Source organism: Haliotis cracherodii, unplaced genomic scaffold, assembly GCF_022045235.1.
Source record: "Haliotis cracherodii isolate W230 unplaced genomic scaffold, xgHalCrac1.p SCAF_11, whole genome shotgun sequence".
Lineage (NCBI taxonomy): Eukaryota > Metazoa > Mollusca > Gastropoda > Lepetellida > Haliotidae > Haliotis > Haliotis cracherodii.
Window position 1 is genome coordinate 43492386 of NW_027266266.1, and position 21825 is coordinate 43514210.

Consider the following 21825-nt stretch of genomic DNA (forward strand, 5'->3'; position numbering starts at 1 on the left):
ACGCCGCTTTTAGCAATCGTCCAGCAATATCACGGCGGGAGACACCAGAAATGGGCTTCAGACATTGTACATGTGTCGTCAATCGAACCCGGGTCTTCGGCGTGACGAGCGAACCTGCTTCACTGGAACGGACGAAGGGGGTCTATCTAGTGTATATCTATTTTATATAATTCTTCCATCTGGGACATCATAGGTTTGATTGTAACTCGAAAATGATGTAGATATCTCAATGTTTTATTTACATCTCTGACGATGTTGATACTTCAAAGCTAGCACATACATAAATACACTGCACATTGGTATATATAGCTGCAGATGTTCTGCCATGTCAACCGCTTAGACGGTCTATTTGCAGAGGTTCCCTGCATGCTCTCGCCGTCTTTCGAACCTCTCCTTTGTGTAACAATATGTTTTAAGTTGTAGCATTATCACGAGGGGTATATGGGTTTTATGTGTCAAGCTTTAGCTTTAGATCGGAGGCCGCATAAAACCACTTATATCAAGAGCGATACAACGACAACGAATTGATCTTGCCCACATGTTTCAATCTTCCGTTGTAAAATAATTAAAACGAATTAAAAAATTGATAGAAAATATCTGGTGTGCTGAGGTTAACTTGTGTCATTGGCTCGTGTGAAACGTGCAGCGTTTTGCTTCGTAGCGGGGTATGAGTTTTTTATTCTCTCGCTCAGAAATCCACGTGCAGCCTGTTTTCTTAGTGGCGGGGTATTAATGATTTATTCTCTCGCGCAGAAATGTATTTCCCTCCATTTTTTTAATCAAGATAACGTGAACCAGTCAGATCTGAATATTCTGAAATGGTGGTAAGATAAGCGCGGTTGATCCATTCCAAAGCTTACATGGGCCACACAAAATAGTTCATGTCACTAGTAACTGGTACAGATACATGAACAGACACAACAACCACATGTGCATAACGTGAGGTGACGTGAAATATGGTTTAGCGTCGCGTACATTCACGTATCATTCTTCTTGTGAGTGAGTGTGTGTGGTTATACGCCGCTGTAAGCAATATTCAAGCAATATTCGAGCCGGGTATGGAACTCACCTTTCTTGGTATGACGCGGCCGGGAATCGAACTCACGACCTTCTACCAGGCTCTTCCAATAGACCACGTTCGAAATGTATCACAGATTTTTTAAATGAACATAGACAATTTTCAGAGCCTTGGTTTTTCTGGACAGATTTGATATGATGTCTTTTTCATGATAATATTACTTAAGTTCACTTAATTATCGTACGAGGAGACCCAATACATCTGACTCGGTGACCGGGTTGATTGTGTTTCATAGCAACCTGATGGCGTGGATCGTTGCTCATAATATCAATCACTGGTTTGTCTGGTCCATACTCAATTATTTATAATTATTATTTCATACAGATGGAATATTGCTCAGTGTTTCATTAAATTACCCACAAACAAAACTACATGGACGTAATTACAAGTATTTAAAACTGTTTAATGCAACCAAATAAAACAACAACAAATAAACAAACCATTCTAACTGTAACATAAATGAAAGCGGCAAAGCTATTTCCATAATCATAAGAAGTTCATTGTACGATTCCGACTATATCATAAGCATGCGTTTATGAAACACGTGGGGCGATTTGGCCTTTCGTCTTTTACTTAATCCTCACATATACTCTATTACCGTTTTCAAATTTCATTTTGGTCAAGCATTTGCGATTAAGTAGGTCCTAATGTATTAAAATCTACAAAGTTGCTATGTAGTCTTTACTTTCCCGTTAGGTTGATTGGTTGTTTTTTTGTTTAACGCCGCACTCAGCAATATTCCAGCTATGTGACGGCGGTCTGTTAATAATCGAGTCTGGACCAGACAATCCAGTGATTGATATCATGAGCATCAATTCACGCAATTGGGATCGATGACATGCATCAACCAAGTCAGCGAGCCTGACCCACCGATCCTGTTAGTCGCCTTTTACGACAAGCATAGTCGCCTTTTACGGCAAGGATGGGTTGCTGAAGATCTATTCCACCCCGGAATCTTCACGGGTCTTCTCCCGTTAGGAAATATATACTTAAAGAGTTCCTTGTACGATTCCGACTTTTCATGAGCACGCGTTTATAAATCACTCCGTCACAAGCACATGCAAAGGCAAGTCAAATGTTCATCTGAACAAACACATTTCAAGTTGGAATACGGCATCGCGTCAGACATCATTTTATCCTATGACGTCCTTCTAAATCTGCGGGGACACGGGTGGCCCAGTCGTCTAAGGCGCCGCGATTGGCTGTGCAGAGTTGCGTTCCTTGAGCACGCCAGAAACGTATGATTGGGGGTTCGAATCCCGGTTCGCCTCGATTATGGTTCTAGGTTTGTCAGCACCATTCTCGTGCTCGTGGGTTCCTCGAAGTGGTAAACGTCTGAGACCTTCATCACTTCGGGCTTTCTTCCCACATTAAGCTGACACGCCGTGATATAACTGGAATACTGTTAAAAGCGGCGTTACACCCAACTTACTCACTCACTCTAAATCTGCGTAGAAAGAGCATAGAATAAACCATAGCAACGTACGTTACTTAGAAGTCATAACATGTACAACTAGTGTTGAGTTCACAACCTCAAGTCTAACGTGTGAACAGCGTCTAGCGTGACATATTTTACTGTGCTAATGAACACAAATCAAATGGCGAGAAGTGGATGGTATCACTGACATATTTCTCCGTTTCTCACCAAATATCAACAAGTGTCGCCAAAATCACAATTTTACCATTTTTGAAAACGACTTTAAGTGTAACTGAATTGCCACGATGTTTGATGAATTATTAGGGTACTAATTTGCCAGTGAATGGCACAATTACAATCATTAAGTTAACTTCTGGATTCATATTTGTGGTTTAACCTCGACACTCCAACCCATGAGCTTATGTTTTTTTCTTTTCATCGAACATCACCTTCTCCAATACTTCGCAAATGCATTTGTTCTGACGAAACGTAGGATGTCTTGCAACAACAGATTCACTCAAGTTGAGAGAAAAGAGCCTTTCGTATTTGCTTTCAATAAATGAGAAGAACTTGCGTCTTCCGATGGTACGAGCTGCTTCCTGAAAAAAGGGAAAACTATGAGAAAAGGTGGGTTAATGAAATATAGTTTTTCAGACTGCCTTAACATGAATCATTTTTTTATAGCTAAACGGCCTCTTGGTGTTTGATTATTACTAGAAGGTTTAATCAAAAGATGATAATATCATGAACCCTTTAGCGAGCCAGACATGCAATTCAACATGGACAGTGAAGTTGTCGAACATTTAAAAGAGGGACTATGCTCCATTTACGATCTATGTCTAGACAGTGTAGTCATACCCCTGTGAGATAGGAAGACACTGTCAGTGTGTAGTACTCAGTAACCGGGGAGCACGGGTGGCCCACTCGTCTAAGGCGCCACAATTCGCTGTGCAGAGTTGCGTTCCTTGGGCACGTCAGAAATCTATGATTATGTTTCTATGTGTGTCAGCACCATACCCGTGCTCGTGGGTTTCACCAAAGTGGCAAACGTGTAAGACCTGTATCACTTCGGGCTTTCCTCCCACATTAAGCTGACACGCCGTGATATACTGGAATACTGTTAAAAGCGGCGTTAAACCAAACTCACTCACTCATTAACCGCTAGAATGATATACATTTATAAAATAATACTACACATTCAAACAAATTAAAGTCGGTTTTGAGTGACTTGAATCAAACTTCCGTGGACTGCCGATTAGCTACTGACGGCTACTTGATTAAGCATGTCAGTAATAATAATAATAATAATAATGCGTCCATTCGTATGGCGCCAAACTCCATACCAGCTCGTGTGCTCATGGCGTTTACATTATTACCCCAGTCTATGGATCAGTGAGCATTCGATTTTCATTCTCAGCTCCCTGGGGAGTATACAAGCCAAGCTGCCTGTGATTGAAAACGCAGTGATTCAAACTAGTGTGAACGAGTTAAACTAAGTTGTCGCAAGCGTTATGCATTGTTATTGTATTTTAATTATTGCTGATAGAAATGTGATACATTAAATAACGCAAGAAATATCAAGACCGATCCTCCTAAATTTCAACTAGTTCGCCAAACATCTTCAATGACGCAATACTGCTTCACGAAACATCATGAAGCAAATTGATGAATTTGAACCCAAACTGGACTCCTGAGTCGGAAATTTTGTTTGTTTGTTTTTTAACGCCGCATAAGGCAATATTCCAGCGATCCGTAAATAATCGAGTCTGGATCACTTTCCAGTGATTGACATCATGATCATCGATCCACGCAATTGGGATACGATGACATGCATCAACCAAGTCAGCGAGTCTGGACTCCCGATCCCGTTAGTCGCCTCTTCTGGCAAGCATCGGTTGCCCGAGACCTATAGTGACCCGAATCTTCACGGGGTCGGAGAGTGTTATCATACCTCTTTGTTCACGTCTTGGTAGGTTTCATCTCCATCTAGAGTTTCAAGCATCTTGTCACAGATGTACTTCTGTAAAGATGCAAGAAGAATCAGGGAAAATATATACTGAGAAAACAATGTCTGCATTACATGCAAAACAAACGGTACCAGCCCTTTCCTGAATGTCAAAGAAAACCTTCCCCCAGGACCAAAAAGAAACGTATAAATGTAAAAACACGGATTTCACAAACACATATAATAGCTGTTTTCTGACTCCGACCAGTCCTTGTTTACCCCAGTAATGCTGAACGTCAGACAGGGTAACAACAAGTACCATATATATATATATGTGTAATAAAGTGTAATAATCTTGAACCCCATCTCAGCTCACCCCACCTCACCTCACCTCACCAAAACCTAACAGTCTTGTAGTAAAGCGTTTCATTGTTTCACACGTCGCTGCTAAATGGGGTCATAGGTTACAATTCGTCGCGATATGGCTGAAATATTACTGATGTGACGTTAAACTATAACTCAGTCACAACCAATACGTAATGCCGGAATAACTAACTGAAAGTTTATACTTACCAGACAAGGTTTGATGTTGTAGTACATTATGTGTATCTGGTTTTGAGTTAAGATCATTGTTTCTTTTTTATCTAGGGACATCATCAACATAAATTAACTAATTCTAATTAGTAAGCGGTACTTTGAAATGTAAATATTTTTAGGCATATAGGTCTCATATATACACATTAGCTTAAATAATTATTTTATGATCTTGCTACTGGCCAATATCACATCGATTTTAGTTGGCTACCCAGCCATGTTGGAATCATTGGTGATGTCCAAGATCATAGGTTTTGCCTTCTGGTCGTAGCTCTGGGTGATGACGGAAGACAAAACTCAGGGTTGAAGGGTTGAAGACAGCAGCCATGTTTATTGATGCAGGTTGAAATAGGTAGAAATTGTAATCACGTGACAGAACGCACACCGGGACCGAGTGGCCAACGTTCCCAGGTGCGGAGACCCGCTCTGTCACTTACACATAGGCAGGAAGTCGGACGGCGATTCTTCGGCGTCGACGTAGTCGTTGGTGAGGCGACGACCGTAGCCGACGCCACGACTAGCCGTACAATGCGTCTGCTTCTGTCAATGATGTATGTTTTGTACATAGAAGTGTTACGTAACGTGGAAGGAGGTCATTGGACCACGTTCATACGTAATATCCGGCGATGTAAAGTGTTAAATGACATTTATAGATATAACCAGAGATTGAGGATACTGCCCAGAAGGGTATTGTGGTTAGAGGGGATACGCCGAATATTTGCTGTATACATTAAAGAAACAAGAGAAGACAGAATTTCGGAATACTTTGGAAACATATTAAAACAATTAGGTAATTTCGATAAATGAAGTTTTTAGAGAAACGTATTGGAATGGTTTGCACTATAAGAATAAAACAAAGACAGATGCTGCTGCAAAAAACCTGTATGCATTTGTTACATCAGAGATATTATGCAAAAGAAGTTGGACACCCGAGTAGGTATAAATAATTACATCAAATTAAACCAACTATCGGTTCCACATACGTGGGTTGTCAGTCCAAATTTGAAGAGGTCGTTTTATGAATGTCTCAAATGCGCATGCAGAGAATTTGCTGAGTAAATGGCCCAATTGGCATTAACATATTTGTGGCCATAGCATCAGAGCGCCTTTAAGTGTAAGCAGCTTTAAGAGACGTCATAGATGGGGTAACCAATGTAAAGTTTGAGGGTTCATTGGTTTATGGTGTCAGAGAAGTTTATGACGACGGACAATGCGCCATATATACTGAGCTGTTCATCTATAAATCCATAGATCATTTTTTTATCATTATTTTTTTTTCCCCTTTTCCATCATATTTTACATTTCAATATCATACACGTCATTTATTTCCTAAGTTCCACCTTGCCACCAAGACACCAGGACACCAAAAAACAAAAGACAAGTTAAAGTCCGCCATTATGTTTATGCATTCACTACATAGAGATTATCATACGAGCATGTGTGTCATACCGATGACACGAAAAGAGTGTGATAATTCAAGCATTACACTCACTCTCAAATGACGCAAACAATATTCACCTATGACGTCGTTTCTAAGAAACAATAAGATTTGAATTAACTCAACAATGCCGTCCGGATGACGTTAACAATACACTGTTGCGCATGAAGTTATATTTGCAATAGAACACATACGATTGTTAGGACCTCGTTTATTTCTAACCCTATGAGTAATAAATAGAGAATACCACACTCATTCTCGTTAGATACCATTTTTTTACGAAATGAGTGTATTTTCTATGGTATCTGACCGAGCGAAAGCCACGTAAAATATGTATTTAAGAGTAAATACAAAACAACATTCGTTCGTTAACACACCAAACTGAAACCGGTTGAAAAATCTGGTTGTGCTTGAATATTAATATATGCCCAAATATGGGCATTGTTGACATTTATATACATACGCATTAACAACATTTACTATATACTTAAGTGTGAAAGACTGAGTTTTCCGAAGTTGAGATATTTTCATTGCAGTGATCATAACAATTGATATTTCACTACAGTGAACATAACACTTGATATTTCATTGCAGTGAACATAACACTTGATATTTCACTGCTGGGAACATAACACTTGATATTTCATTGCAGTGAACATAACACTTGATATTTCATTGCAGTGAACATAACACTTGATATTTCACTATAGTGATCATAACAATTGATATTTCACTACAGTGATCATAACAATTGATATTTCACTTCAGTGAACATAACACTTGATATTTCATTGCAGTGAACATAACACTTGATATTTCACTGCTGGGAACATAACACTTGATATTTCACTACAGTGAACATAACACTTGATATTTCACTGCTGGGAACATAACACTTGATATTTCATTACAGTGAACATAACACTTGATATTTCATTGCAGTGAACATAACACTTGATATTTCACTGCTGGGTACATAACACTTTGACGGAACTAGTGTCATACAAGAAGTGACCTCCCCTCAAATTGTCTCCCTGTATGGTGTCTGGCCCGTTCACAAACTGTTGACGTCCTGTTAACGTTAGTTCCACACTGGCAAGGCAAAATAAGGACAGATGGTCATTTATGGAGTAAACATCTCCTCATGGCGTTTGTTGTTCTCTTGAAAATGTTCCGTTATAAACTGTAAATTTCTCACTTAACTCTTCAATCGGGACCGTTCGTTTCACAAAGCGCTATTTTGGTTACTTGACCAGCGTGTATTCTTTCGCTTCTAAACAGCGGTGTCGAAGTTTTCAAGAATATTTTTTGTTCAAGTTGATTTTGTATATAATCATATCTATATGTATGATACAGAATTTTCGCGACCCTAAATATTTTTTGTTACTTTTGTTTATATTTTTCATGATTTTGCAAAAACTAAACGTTTTTAGTCGCAAATACAAGAGCTGGTGACCCGTCCCTGTGTGTTAGGTAGAGAGAATAGGGTATCCCATGTGTAGCCACGAGTGAAAATACCTCCTTTTCCCCCGTCACTGATGAGGGAAACATGATATTTCCCTCGACACATGAAATATCCTCTATGTTCTTACTCACTGTTATGTTTGCAAACATAACAGCACCGACGCCCAAGATCCTTTCAAATAATTTATTTAACTTATGGTAATTCAAACGCAGTGTTGTTAGTACGCTGGAATCCTTTAAGAAAACTTAAAAAGTCAATTAGCGCCGCGCTTTGAATATGGGACCAACAGTCAGTCACTCGCACCGCCGGGATCCACGATGTTCAATCACAGTGGTTCGATTGCCTTGATCTATCAGCTGAATTTATCTCCTGAACGTGCCATTTTTGAAGAGGAAAACGACCATGTTAACTGTACGACCCTATAACGAAGACGTTAAAATCAAATCTGCTTGCATGTCAGTGATAGCTTCGAAAGAAGGGCAAGGTCACGCACGGAATAAGAAAAGACAACAGTGATCTACTTACAGCGTTTTACGCTAGAGATCTTAGAGGGAATGTTATTGTTCAAATTTTGGATGTTTTGGGCCACAAAATAAGTCCGACACACTTCTACGGAGTTTTCGAATGATATGTGGCGGAACTGTTCACTTTGAGTTGTGCAGTCGTGTACGTTCATTCACGAACAAACACCTCCCGAAACGGTGCCACAAACTACGCTTGGAATGGGGAGACTGATGGTACAACGGGGGCATCAACGTAAGTCTAGATATCTGTCCACAGAGTTTAAACTGACTTCATTTCACCACGCTTAACCTTTCAAGTTAAATCAAACTGAATGTTGCGAAAGTGGTCGGGTGCGTCACACTCATCTATCGATCGGTAGGCCTAGTCTTACATTGCAAATTGATATAGCTCGATTATAATGTATATAGTAGCTCTATGCATAACTAAATGTAGAATGCAAAGCCAATTTGATGCATGTGACTATCTTGTTTTATTTAATACAGTGTTTAATTTGTAAATGTCTCCCGCTCTCAAGAGATTCCTTCATTTCTGCCCCGTAGTTATAATTGTTTTGTAAAAGTGAATAACTCCTCGTGTGTTTTTTTTAATGAAATCAAAAAGTAGTTCCAATGTGACAGAGGTCACGGCTATCCAATCAGAACGAATAAAACGAGCTCAACCTTGTTCATTTATGTACGACATACGTGTGACGTACGGATTTAGTATCTTCACAACGTGGGTAATAAAGCTCATTATGCTCGCCATGTTACATATAACTGGGTAATTCAACTAACTGCAACCAACACTAGTACCCAATAAATCATATGATAAGGAGAATCTGTTTACAAAGGATACAGAGGGATCAGTGAAGTCGACATGTATGAAGATGTTCGTTTCCAAGACATGTCCAAGGCTGTAGTTGCGTACCCACTTCTGTACTCGTCTTTCACACTGTAACCAGGCATATGAACTTGTAAGTATTTAAACATATTCCATTTGGTATAAGAATCAAAATAGCTGCGAAGATTATGTGAATGGATCAGTTGTTTGATTAAGGTTATAACACCCAAGGCCTCAGTTAAGCTTTCAGAAAGTTTTATTGTAGGCATGGGGAGGACATTTCCAAATTTGAAGCTTTAAAATTATGTCCGAAGCAACTCCCTATTTACACTTGTACTGTATGTTCCCGTGTTTTTTAGGTGAACAATTGACTTGCATTTGCATGTGTTTGTGACGGGTGCCACCGGTGGGGAATCATCACTATTTAATAGTGATTCATTAACACATGCTCATGATATAGTCGGAACTGTACAATCGACTGTTTTGGAATAGACTTCTTATGAATATAGAAAACGATTTTGTCGCTTGTATTTACAGTACCTCTTCCATTCATTATGCTGATACATCAGAAAAAATATTAAAGCCCCACCCTGACTATAAATAGCCCGCAAGGTGGCGGTGTTTCAGTTTCGAACAATGACTGACAATGTAAACACAACCGAGTCAGTGTCGGGAGAAGCTTTTTGAAAACCATACGGGAAGAAGATCACCTTTGACCGTCACACTTTGTATCAACTTGAATGACAAACCATGGATACAACAAATGGCTCCATATCTAGATATAAGTCAACAGATTTTCTGTAGTTTTATTATAAAAAATCGAATCGATCGTGTTTGGCGTCTGCATCAATCACAGTGGGCGGAGCTTATTTACGGTTGCGCTATAAATAGCAAAGCACATGGTCATGTGTACATGTGACATATTCAATGTATTTGTGGTCAAAGTGCATTGTGTTTTATATTTTTACGGCAGAACAGCAGCAGAAAATCGGTTTCGGTTAATGTAACAGTAACGATACTTAAATACGAAATTGAATTTGATCATTAGATCCACACTTGTCCCATGTATTTATGTTCGGGGTATTTGGATACACTTCGTGCTCAAGTTTTAAAATACAATCTGGGATCCCTTTCCCGTTTTGTCCACACAAGTCCTTCATCTGCTGCAACGTTTAATATCCAAGTATCTGCGATCTCTCCAAACACTTCGTTTATTTAGCTCAGTCCAGAAGCAATGTGTTCGAATCGACGAATTTCTGCAACATGGTGGCCGCACCATTCCCGTGCCATGTCACGCATGGTTGACAAAAGAAGTGTGAATATACATACTCGGCTTCATCTGGTTCCACAATGAAATCTCGCTGTGACACTGATTCACTACTCCCAAGAATCGGCACTGAATTTGTCAAAGTTTCTGTTGCACTTGCAAGGGCGGGAAGAGAGGCGCCATCTTGTCGATTCAAGTTGTGAATCGGAATGATGTCATCTTGAATTTGAACTTTCTCCACGATAAAGTCACCAATGTCATAATCGAAATGACCCAAGGCTCCCTGATTATCTCGAACAACTCTTCGTCAAATTAGGATTTACATGAAAATGTTTTGTTGCTCATATTGAAGACAAGCGAAATGACAAAGTTCTTGACAGTTGTAAGCAGCAACTCGATGCGCTCATGGGGTCGCGTGGTCAGAAAGGGGAAAACAAAAAGTTTTAGAAAGTAATAAAAGAAATCCGCAGTGCAATCCAAAAGTACCATGTACAGTATATTTTTTAATAATAATATTCACGGAAAAAAATCTTTTCTAAAAGTGCAAATTGATTTATTAATTCATCCCAAGGTCGTAACCCTGATCACGTGGTGGGTATTTGGAAGGAATCTTGTGATGACGCCGTGAATGAGGCCGTGTGTATTACATTGTTGAATTCAACTGACCAGGAAGATTGTTGAGGCACATTATGACAGATGCTCGTCATGGATGGAGAAAAAAATGTATCTGAGAGAAACATTGTTGCTTTGAGCCAGTGACCTGAATAAGCTTGATGAAAATAATGTTGAAATCCATTTTCTGGCACATGACAGAATTAATGTGAACAGATTTTTATTTATTTGTACATCGTTTCGAAGTCTGTGAGGCTGTCCGTATTTCAATAGTTTTATTTCAATTCCGACGTGAAATAATGTAAGGTTTTCGTGTGTTAATTTTGCTGCCGCTGTGGAAAATTGCGCACCGATCTAATAAAAGAAATACTACTAGATCTACCATTGCACCGTCATAAAAGAACTAGATCAACTTTATCTTTGTTCCGTTGTTTATTAAAAATTCTCTTCCGAAGCAAAGCGAATCGATCGACATCATAAATTAATTAGATTCTAGTACCAAGTGTTTAAACTTTTTTTTTAAATGTCATAAAATAACTTACACAATTATTGAAAGACATTTTTTTGTAAGTAATATATTTTATCTCGTCCACCCACTCTCTGGTTAGTTTAGGCTTGAGGGGAGAAACACATACAAAAAATATGGATGGCCTTATGCAAATGACCCTTGGCATGCCAATCAACAGGGATCTGGGTCACTGGGACCCGCCAAGTTTCACGGATCGAGTAACTTCGGCATGAGGAGCTTCGTCGGACAAGTGTGACTTTGCCAAAATACATTGATACTGTCACGGAAACGACAAAACACTACTTTGATCACTTGAAAATATGTTTGACCATTACCAGGTAATCACGATCGTTGTAAATCCAGATTCCAGATGAGGCAAGACGAACACAACGAAGAAAAACGCTGCTGAAATCACCGATTGCCGTACATATTGTGAGAAATGCCATTTATAAAATGCAGATATACCGTACAGCACGTACAGGATAACGATTGGTGTCGTGACACATATTATGTTTTTTGTTCAATTACACTGCTCATATTCATCACGACAAACGTATTTCGTTCTCGTCCAGATATCTAGAATATATAGATCTAGATATAGCTCAGAACGAGAACATCTATAATTTCTGTGTTGGACTGCGTTGGATAAATCGTGGACATTCCGCGGTATCATTTTATGAAGATGTGAAGACGACATGGCAGGTAGGTTTTGAAACCAAAGACCTACGCTTTTGTTGAAAAGTCTTGGAATCGTTTGATAGTTATTTATTACAATTAAAACTTACGTCCTTGTTGTCAAACGGTCCACGTGGGTGGGTGTTTACATGACGTCACCCGTTTACTCATTAACCAATGAAATGTGTTATCATGACGTCATATTGACCTGTCAGATCACTCGTATAAGCTCCGCCCACTAGAGTGCAGTAGTTCCAACCGCAGATGCCCCTTTAAGCAATTGCACAACATCCTTGACTAAAAACGACTTGTCTTTGTTACAATGCACACTCACCATTTTTTTCATAATGCAAATTGCGATTATTTGCGCAGTTAGCAGCCCTGGGAAAATTCCAAACCACATAAATGTGGCATCAAACAGATGGCTCCGTGTCGAATGTATTAAACCCACAATGAAAGCTACAAGTAGAAACCAGAAGACGAAACTGATGCAGCACCAACTGCAGCAGCGGCCGCAGGAATTGAAGAGGGAAAAGTATTTCATCCGAAATGAGTTGTTGATCACATAACTTGCTTCATAATAAGTTTTTTCAGCAAACTGAAATAGAAGGTTTATGTATTACTGTTCAGACGGAAACGCCATAGGTGACCTCTCCTGTAATTTGAAATATTGCTTTGACATTTGTCTTTCAGTAAGAAAGTTGTTGCAATCTATACAATATATTACACGAGTGAGCCTCGAAGTGATGAAGATTTAACGATGACTGATGCACGCAGAATGATCGTGTAAATCCATCTAGCAGTCTTGGAATCATAAGTTAATGCTCCAATTGATAGTCAAGTTCCCAATCATATCTAAAGTTTCTGCCAGAGGGAACTGCATTGTAATATTGAAGAACAGACGTAAAACATGTCAGATATATATCGTGATTCAATATTGACAAAAATATAAATAGTCAAAGCCAGAGAATATCCCGTCTCGATTATTCTTCGAAACATATTTCAGTAGGAGTAAAATGTGGTAAAAAGTATATGAATGGATCACTGAAATTCAATGACACCAGGTGTTGGCGAATGTTTGCCTAGTTCAGTGCTTGTCATGAAAACCAGTTTATGCTATTGCTTAAGGCCACTCTCAGCCCTCGGATAGGTTACAATACAAAGATACACAACCGGCTGTAATGACTGCATAATTACCTTGCTTCCAAGCTGGCGTAGCTGGTAACGCTGGTGCTGGTCAAGACTTGAAAACCACCATGCTGGCCCTCTCCAGGATTTCACACGTTTTCCTCCACATATCTGAACACTTCGTCGATTCAGTGGTCCTCAAAACAGATATTTTTTCAAATAAAATAATATAAAGCTAATTAATTATCTTTCACAAATGCTAAACATGAGCAGATAGAAGTTTGATCATATCTTATATTTTAATTTAATTCACTTTTAATTTAAAATTAAAAACTGAAGGTGCTTCAAAGAAGAAGCAAGCACCGAGGTAGTTTAGTTTAGAGTCTTAAATTGTCAACTGAAATATGACCAGGTGAGGAAAGTTGTTGGCATCAATACTGTTAAAACAGGTATGCATTGAAAATTCAGACACACAATATTATTGTTTGAGTATTTGACGCGGCACTCAGCATACGAGGTGGCTGAAACGTACTGAAACTACGAAGGATGTATAATACAACCCCAACATTTTTCATGTCAAAGACAACACGTTCCTTGATTAAGTGATCATCATTTGCTTATTTCAACTCTATGATGAAAACCTATGCTTAAAGTACAAGATGAATGGATCGAGTGGTCAGGCTCAATGGTTTGAATGTTTCCTCCTGCAAGAACATGTTTCATTTTATGACCAAATTTGTAAATACCTATATTCTTTTCCCGATGTTTGATTTCAGGTACGAGGTACTTCATATCACCTGAAAATATTAACATGATTTGACTATTGGGGCAGCAACTACAGCGACTCTACCGTCGAGGGCCAAATAATGAATACCCGAAAAATATGCCATGAAAGATGCTGATAAAGTATTGTTTTGGACAGATGAAGAGATGCTCATCTTAACGTAGATGTTCACAACAACAAACAATATAACAATGCAAAATGTGACATGAATATACATCTTCATATATGCTCCCCTAGAATATTTTCAAACGCGTACAGTTTGTACAACTTAAAACATATGAATGTAGTAACAGTGCAAATGGCACTGTCAGTTGTCAGTAATTAGTTACTCGCCATTCCTCCACAATGGCTGATTCTATGTACAGTTCACCAATGAAACAGCCGTTAACTTCATGCATCTTTATGGTCATGTTTAAGAATAGTATCAGAGTCAGAGCAGAATGCGTTTGTCAAATGTAGAACATTTTGGCCATTTGGCTTGTTTCAAGATATCCACCTTGGAGACATCTTGAAGCATCGATGACCACTGATAGGCCTAAGCTGCAAAGTCTGTACTGAGAAAAACTTGTATGGATGCCTGAATGCATGTTTTTGAAGTGAATTCCCTGTTCACCACAGCATCAAACACGATTTTCCAAAAGAGCATTGAAATTATGTCCGAGTTATGTTTCTCCAGGCTTTCGAGTGTAGTCCTGCTGATCATTCTGAAAATTCGGTTAATAAGCTCCGTTCAAAGTTGACTTCTCCACAAGAGGGTATAACTGACCTTAACTGGCCCATTGCTATCAACATGGAATGGATACAATACCTTCTAATAGCAAGTATCTTCTGTACATCATGCATCAGGGCGTAGTTGTACAAAGCGATATTAGCGCTAAGGGGGTCGTAACTCCAATGCGTTAACATAGACTTACGACAGTCTTAGGGCTAAGGTTTTGTGCAACGGCACCCTGGATCCTGTTTATGGCTGATGTATTGACAGTGTGTCATGTTGCACTGAGCACATTAGCCTATCTTGGTGATCTCGTTCACCTTCTCATTACTATGTGAACATCTACAGCTTGTCAATCAAAAGGTAAACATATACCTCCTGTTCCACCCAATTGTGGAGCACAACTGACCCACTCATAAAGGCGCAGCAATTCATTGTGCAGAGTTGCGTCCCTATTGTCATGGGTTCAAATCCCTGATTATGCCCCTTGATTTACTGACCCGTGAAGATACGGAGTATAGAATAGGTCTTCAGCAACCCATGCTTGCCATAAGAGGCGACTAACGGGATCGGATGATCAGGCTGGCTGACATGGTTAATGCATGTCATCGATCCCAATTGCGCGGATCGATGCTCATGATATTAATCACTGGACTGTCTGGTCCAGACTCGATTATTTACAGACCGCCGTCATATAGCTGGAATATTGCTGAGTGCGGCGTTAAACAACAAACCAACCAACCTTGATTTACTTGCATCTTTCCAGGTACAGTGAAATTAATCTCATTCGTGTGGACTCACACAACAAAGTGACATGATGTGGTATATATATTCTCAAAAAACTATGGGATCGTAAAGTATTATGTCATGATCAGTCGTCAGCAGACAGATCAACTTTGGAAAATGGTGTCGGAACCAAAACCTAGCACCCTAACACACCCGAAACATGTGACATGGACCATGCAGCTCACCGTGCACGTAGGTTGGGGTTCATTCTTGGATTTTGTCACTTCAGTGAAATGTCGTCAAATCGCTCTGAATTATGGGTATTGTTGATTTTCATTACCCACAGAAACAAGTAATCACTTTACTCTTGCTTTTTAAAGCAATATTTGTATTCAGACTGGAAATGGGTCGTCTACAACGTGATGAACGCCTGAGGGCTATTGGCATGCTTCAAACTGGTAGGACTTGAGAGGTAGCCAATATGTTCAATGTGTCTCTGTCTGTGATTTGCAGACTTTGGAACAGGTTTCTGCAAAGACAAAATGTTCCTCTTCTCTAGAGATACCTTAAACCATAGCCTTTATTGTTGATTCCCACAATGTGGAATCAGCTGCAAGGTTGTATCAACTTCAGCCTCTATGACCGTACAGTTTGACAAAACTGAGGTTAAACCTTCTTCTGTGTGTGGATGCCTGAAGTGTAGTGCTGCTAGATCATTCCGAAATGCCCCCGGATGTTGATAATCACCCTTCGTAAATTACTTCTCCACCAGAGGGTATTTCTTACCTTGAGGAGATCTGAGCAGGTCTGGCAAAAGAGGTACCTTGCTATCAATATAGAATGAATACAGTACCTACCGATACCAGGAAACTTCTCCCTATCCGACTGTACCTAAATGCACCTGGATCTTGTTTACAGATGAGGTGATGGGCGTGTTTCTCGTTGCATTGAGCCTACATGCATATGTGCCTATTAGTATTTTTAATTATATGCATTATCCACGTTAAACATGGAAAGCTCTCTACTCTTGCTTAAATGCAATATTTCTGAGCAGACTGGAAATGCCTAAGGGCTTTTGGCATGTTTCAAACTGGTAGACATCAGCAAGAGGTAGCCAGCGAGAGGTAGGTTTCTACAGACACACATTCTTAATGATCGGCCCGCGCAAGACATTCCATCTCAAAATCACACGTCCAGGATCGATCAGTCAGAAACCAGGCTTTAAGAAATATAGCTCCAATCAAATCACTGTTCACTTGCGTCAGGCCACCGTTGTTCAAGTCAATGACCAATCGTCTGCATGTGGCTATTCTGAATGATCGATGTGTTACCACCACTATCAAATCGACACGTTCTAGCCAGACGACAATGGTGTTCAGGGCGTAGAAACCAGGGGAATCGCCTATGGTCTCATGCAATGTTTCCGGATGAATTCCGATTCACTCTGGACGTTCTGGATAGACGTGGATGTGTTTGAAGGCGTCCTCACGAACGCCATGCATGCGTATGTTAACGTAAGGTAATATGACCTATTTCGGGTGTAATGCATTGCCGGGTCTGTAATGATATGGGGTGCGATCACACAGACTGTCAGACTGCATATTGTCCTTGGAAGGACCACTGAACAATACGAACTCGCGCCATACTGATCTACATTGCCTAAATTGAATAAATGGGACATCTAATTATGTTATGTAAATATAGACAAGAATGTTTCTGGTTGACTAGGGTATTATTACTTTTAAAAATGTCATTACGTGAACGTTTTTCTAGAATGGAATGCAATTCTAGAGACATATTAAACATATTAAAAAATTGGTCACGAAATTGTTTCAAAACGAGGTTAACGTCAACAACTATTTGACTTAACCATATAAAGCAGTAAGTAAACCAAAGGTTTCTAAAATGTGAAGCCCACGTGTTACCTTTCCCATATCATCTAAATCTACCAGCGTATTATAAGGAATAATACTTTCTCTTTATGCCGTGCAATATTCCAGCAGCTCCAGCTTTTGGTGTCTATATTTCACAACTTTTGAAATATGACCCTTGCTCAAAAGTTGTTTAATCAGGGATACAACATTCAAGACCTCAGTAAAGCTTTCAAACAATGTGATTGTAGAAATGTGGAGGACATTTAAAATTTGACGCATCAGTGAAAAAGATTATGCAATTCCCTTTTTTTTTGCTTGTACCATATGTTGCCATGTTTGTTTGTTTTTCAGGCGAACTATTGACGTACAGTTACATATGTTTGTGACGTGTGCCCCAGGTGGGACAGAATATGCTCACCTTTTCCCGAACACCTGGTATCATAACTATTTAAAAGTTATTCATGAACACATGCTTATGATATGTCAGAATAGTACAATGAACTTCTTGGAGTAGAGATGTATTATGATCATGGAAATGTTATTGACGCTTTTATTAAGATTGTGAACAGAACATTTTGAACCGTTCCCTTGTAATTGTGTATCATGTTCCACACATTGGTGTTCGGGTATTTGTTTCGGAGACATTCTTCCAACATTGATGCCTATTTTGTTTGAAAGCACGTCGTAATGTTCAGTTCATCTAAATTATTATGAATTGTTAGCAGTTTGCGGAAAAGTATATCTGCTTTCTTCCTGAAGTTTGTTGCCTGTTTGCGTTCATTGTTAAAGCATGGTTTAGTAATAAGATCTGCAGAGATATTAGGAATATTTTGGTCAGCAATGTCATTAAGTTGATAAAAAAAAAAGGAAAATGAATTTGAATAGTCTTTGAAACAGTCAAGACCGCCCCCGATGTATATTGGATAGAGCCTTTGACCGCCTATTCCATGATAGGCCCGACGAATATTATTTGGAAGTCATTTATTGGCCCTAAAATGCTTCAAGTTTTCAGTTACCTTATAAGATGTTTAGAAGTATATTATACCATGTCGAAATGTTGGCCTGTTTGGGTTCTAATCTTAAACTAACACGTGTCTTCGTCAAAAGAGCGTCGAATTCTGAATGCATAGTCTTCCCCTGCTGTGACATCAACATAATTCATGGTCGTCAGTATTCCAGGTAACTCACACATTTTCAACATGACAGGTATAATGTGATTCTCTGTACTGTCCACAGAAATTCAAAAAGCGAGACTGAGTTCATATCTACACCATCCGCTCCTTACTGCCTCTAACGAAGTCGACCTTCATGGAACACAGGATTCCGCCCTGTATCAATTCTCCAAGATCATTTCCGGGGGTACACTAAAATATGCCATAGAGGAATTTTGGCACAGATGGCATACTCATCTGAGGCATCACAATTTGTTAGCAGAGTTATGTCCCCTGGATGTGCCAGGGTCTGCTTATCTCGTATTCTAATCCCTTGGTTTGTCCACACCATACCCATGAGCGTAGATTACACCGACCTGATAAACGTCTACATTATACATGCGTATCTTTCCTTGACATTCAGTTGCGATTCCGATTATAACTTACATACTTTTTAAACAGGCGTTTAGGCCATCTTATCCATCCATTATTTAAAAACATTAAAGGTATAATTAAGCAAGCAAATACTACGTACGTGTGTCTTCGTCAAAGCATCGACGAATTTTGAATGCATAGTCCTCTCCGGCAGGCACATCAATATAATTCAGGGTCTTCAGAATGCCAGGAACGTCGCACTGGCTAAACATTACAGGAATTATCTGATTTTCCTTACTCTCAACAGAAATGTTAAACGCAAAATTCCGTTCATATTCGCACCATCGGCTTTCCATGGAAGCAGGAGACAGAATGAAGACAACCTTCACAGAAGACACGATTCCACTCTGTATCAAGGATCCAACATCATGGCCGGGGGTAAAGTCTCGTTTTGGCCAAAGGCATTTCAAGCCAAAGTCTCGCTCCATGGTGTTGACAAGTTGCTCTGCCCATGCCAATTCATCTGGAGGATCATTACAATGGGAAATGAAAAGATGGTGTGTTTTTCCATTTGGAAGTGGGGGAATGTCCAGATTCAGGGTGTTCCTTTGGAACGCTTCTTCCTCCCTAGCAGCTCTCTCAGCCTCCATGCGGCGTTGTGCCAGCTCAAAGTCATATTCCTCATCTTCTTCCAACTGGATAAGGGTATCACGATCACTCGAGGTGGCCATTGTTTATTTCTCCGACATCTGCAAGAGTTAATAAATGTTTTTCAACTAACATTTTTACACAAATAGATAAATTACACTTGCATAGAATAAGACAACACAGCCTTAGGTCAGGTTACAGTAAACTACGTTTATAACGAACACGCTTATAACGAACTGACCGATATAACGAACTTATTTTTCACTTCCGGTCATGTGTTACATACATGCTGTATAATGCTTTTAACGAACTACGGTTATCACGAAGCCGTAGTTTACTGTAAAAGCCGTAGTTTACTGTAAATAAATTCATTTCGAATATTATATTAGATCGGTTACGTCATACAAAGGAAACGTATAGTGAGCAGAAGAAAACAGACACCCTCACAGCTGTTTCATTGTGAATGTAACATGCCAACTTGACTATCGTGATACAATTGGCAGAAACATCAGTACAGAAAGCTCTTCTTCCTCTCGAACAGCTCTCTCAGACTGTGCGATGTTGTACCAGCTCAAAGTCTTATTGTCTTCTCACATTTTCATTGCTGAGAGATCGAAGAAGAGACATGAAGCGTTCGATTGATTTAATACGCCTAAGAAAGAACTAAATATTCGATTGGGATAAGTTTTGGAGAAACATAAAACAATGTATCAATAAATTATGTGTACAAGTATCAACGGATAGACGTATGGGCTTAAATAGAACCAAGAGGTAGAATGAAAAACTGAACATGAACATGGCGTTGTGAACATTTGTTATCAAGATACCATAATTATTGAAGCAGTGACCGAATTTGCGGATAGGTAGAACTACAAAATGTACCTTACTTGAAAGTGTCAAAGTCAGGAATGATACCCGACGCGCATGGTGATGCGCCACAAATGGGTATACCTGAAGAATATGATATCAGCAATTTGATCGGTTATTGAGCGTGACGCCACAGTAAACAACTCCGTTGTTCAATGTGTGGTGCAATATCGGGGAATCCCCACTATTCTTAGCTAAACAAGTTTACTCAAGTGCTAAGGGGTGTATACTTATAGGTCGGGTTTTCTGTATGGGGAGTTTCATTATTAGCAGCTGGGGCACGGGTGGCGCTGCGATTCGCTGTGCAGGGCTGCGTACCTTGGGTACACCGGAAACCTATGATTGTGGGTTCGATTCCCGGTTCGCCCCGATTAGATTTCTAGGTTTGTCAGCACCATACCCGTGTTCGTGGGTTTCACCGAAGTGCATGGTAAACGTCTGAGACCTGCATCACTTCGGGCTTTCCTCCCACATTAAGCTGTAACGCCGTGATATAACTGGAATAATGTTAAAAGCTCACTCACTATTTTATACGGGTTCTTTCAATGAAATAATGAGTAGTTAGTATGGCAGGACTTTCCAGGTTTGCGGCATTATGCACAGTGATGCTCCTATCCCTGAAGGTACCTGGACCATTGTGAACAGGTTTTCGTTTATCAGGCATGGTTTGTTTTGTTTGTTGTTTAACGCCGCACTCAGCAATATTACAGCTATATGACGGCAGACAATCCAGTGATTAATAACATGAGCATCGATCTACGCAATTTTGTTCGTTAATCGGAAAATCTGTGAAAAGTACAAAAAGTGCAAAGGATATTACTTTGAAACGTCAAAAGCTTGGATTTGAGAAACAGGAAACTCTTGTGCAGTAGAAATGTTTTCATGATAAAAAGGGGCGATCGGGTAGCCTAGTGGTTTAAGCGTTCGCTCGTCACGCCGAAGACCCGGGTTCGATTCCCGACATGGGTACAATGTGTGAAGCCCATTCAGGGTGACCCCCGCCGTGATATTGCTGGAATATTGCTAAAAGCGGCGTAAAACCATACTCACTCGTGTTAAAAAAAGTCTCCAAAATGTTTTACCAGTTGTTAATCGTACTATTAGAACATAGAATAGCCATATTAGTTCCCTCTGTAGTGTATAGAGAGCTGGAAAAGTAGGGTAACTACCTCGGTGGGCCGTTGTTGGAGTCAGGAAGTAAACAGATTGCTGTACAA

The 21825-nt window shown here is 39.7% G+C and overlaps 1 pseudogene; it reads right to left on the minus strand.

Annotated features, from left to right (window-relative positions):
* Positions 1 to 2887: 2887 nt before the first annotated feature.
* LOC139455118 (uncharacterized) lies at positions 2888 to 19837 on the minus strand (annotated as a pseudogene).
* Positions 19838 to 21825: the final 1988 nt, after the last annotated feature.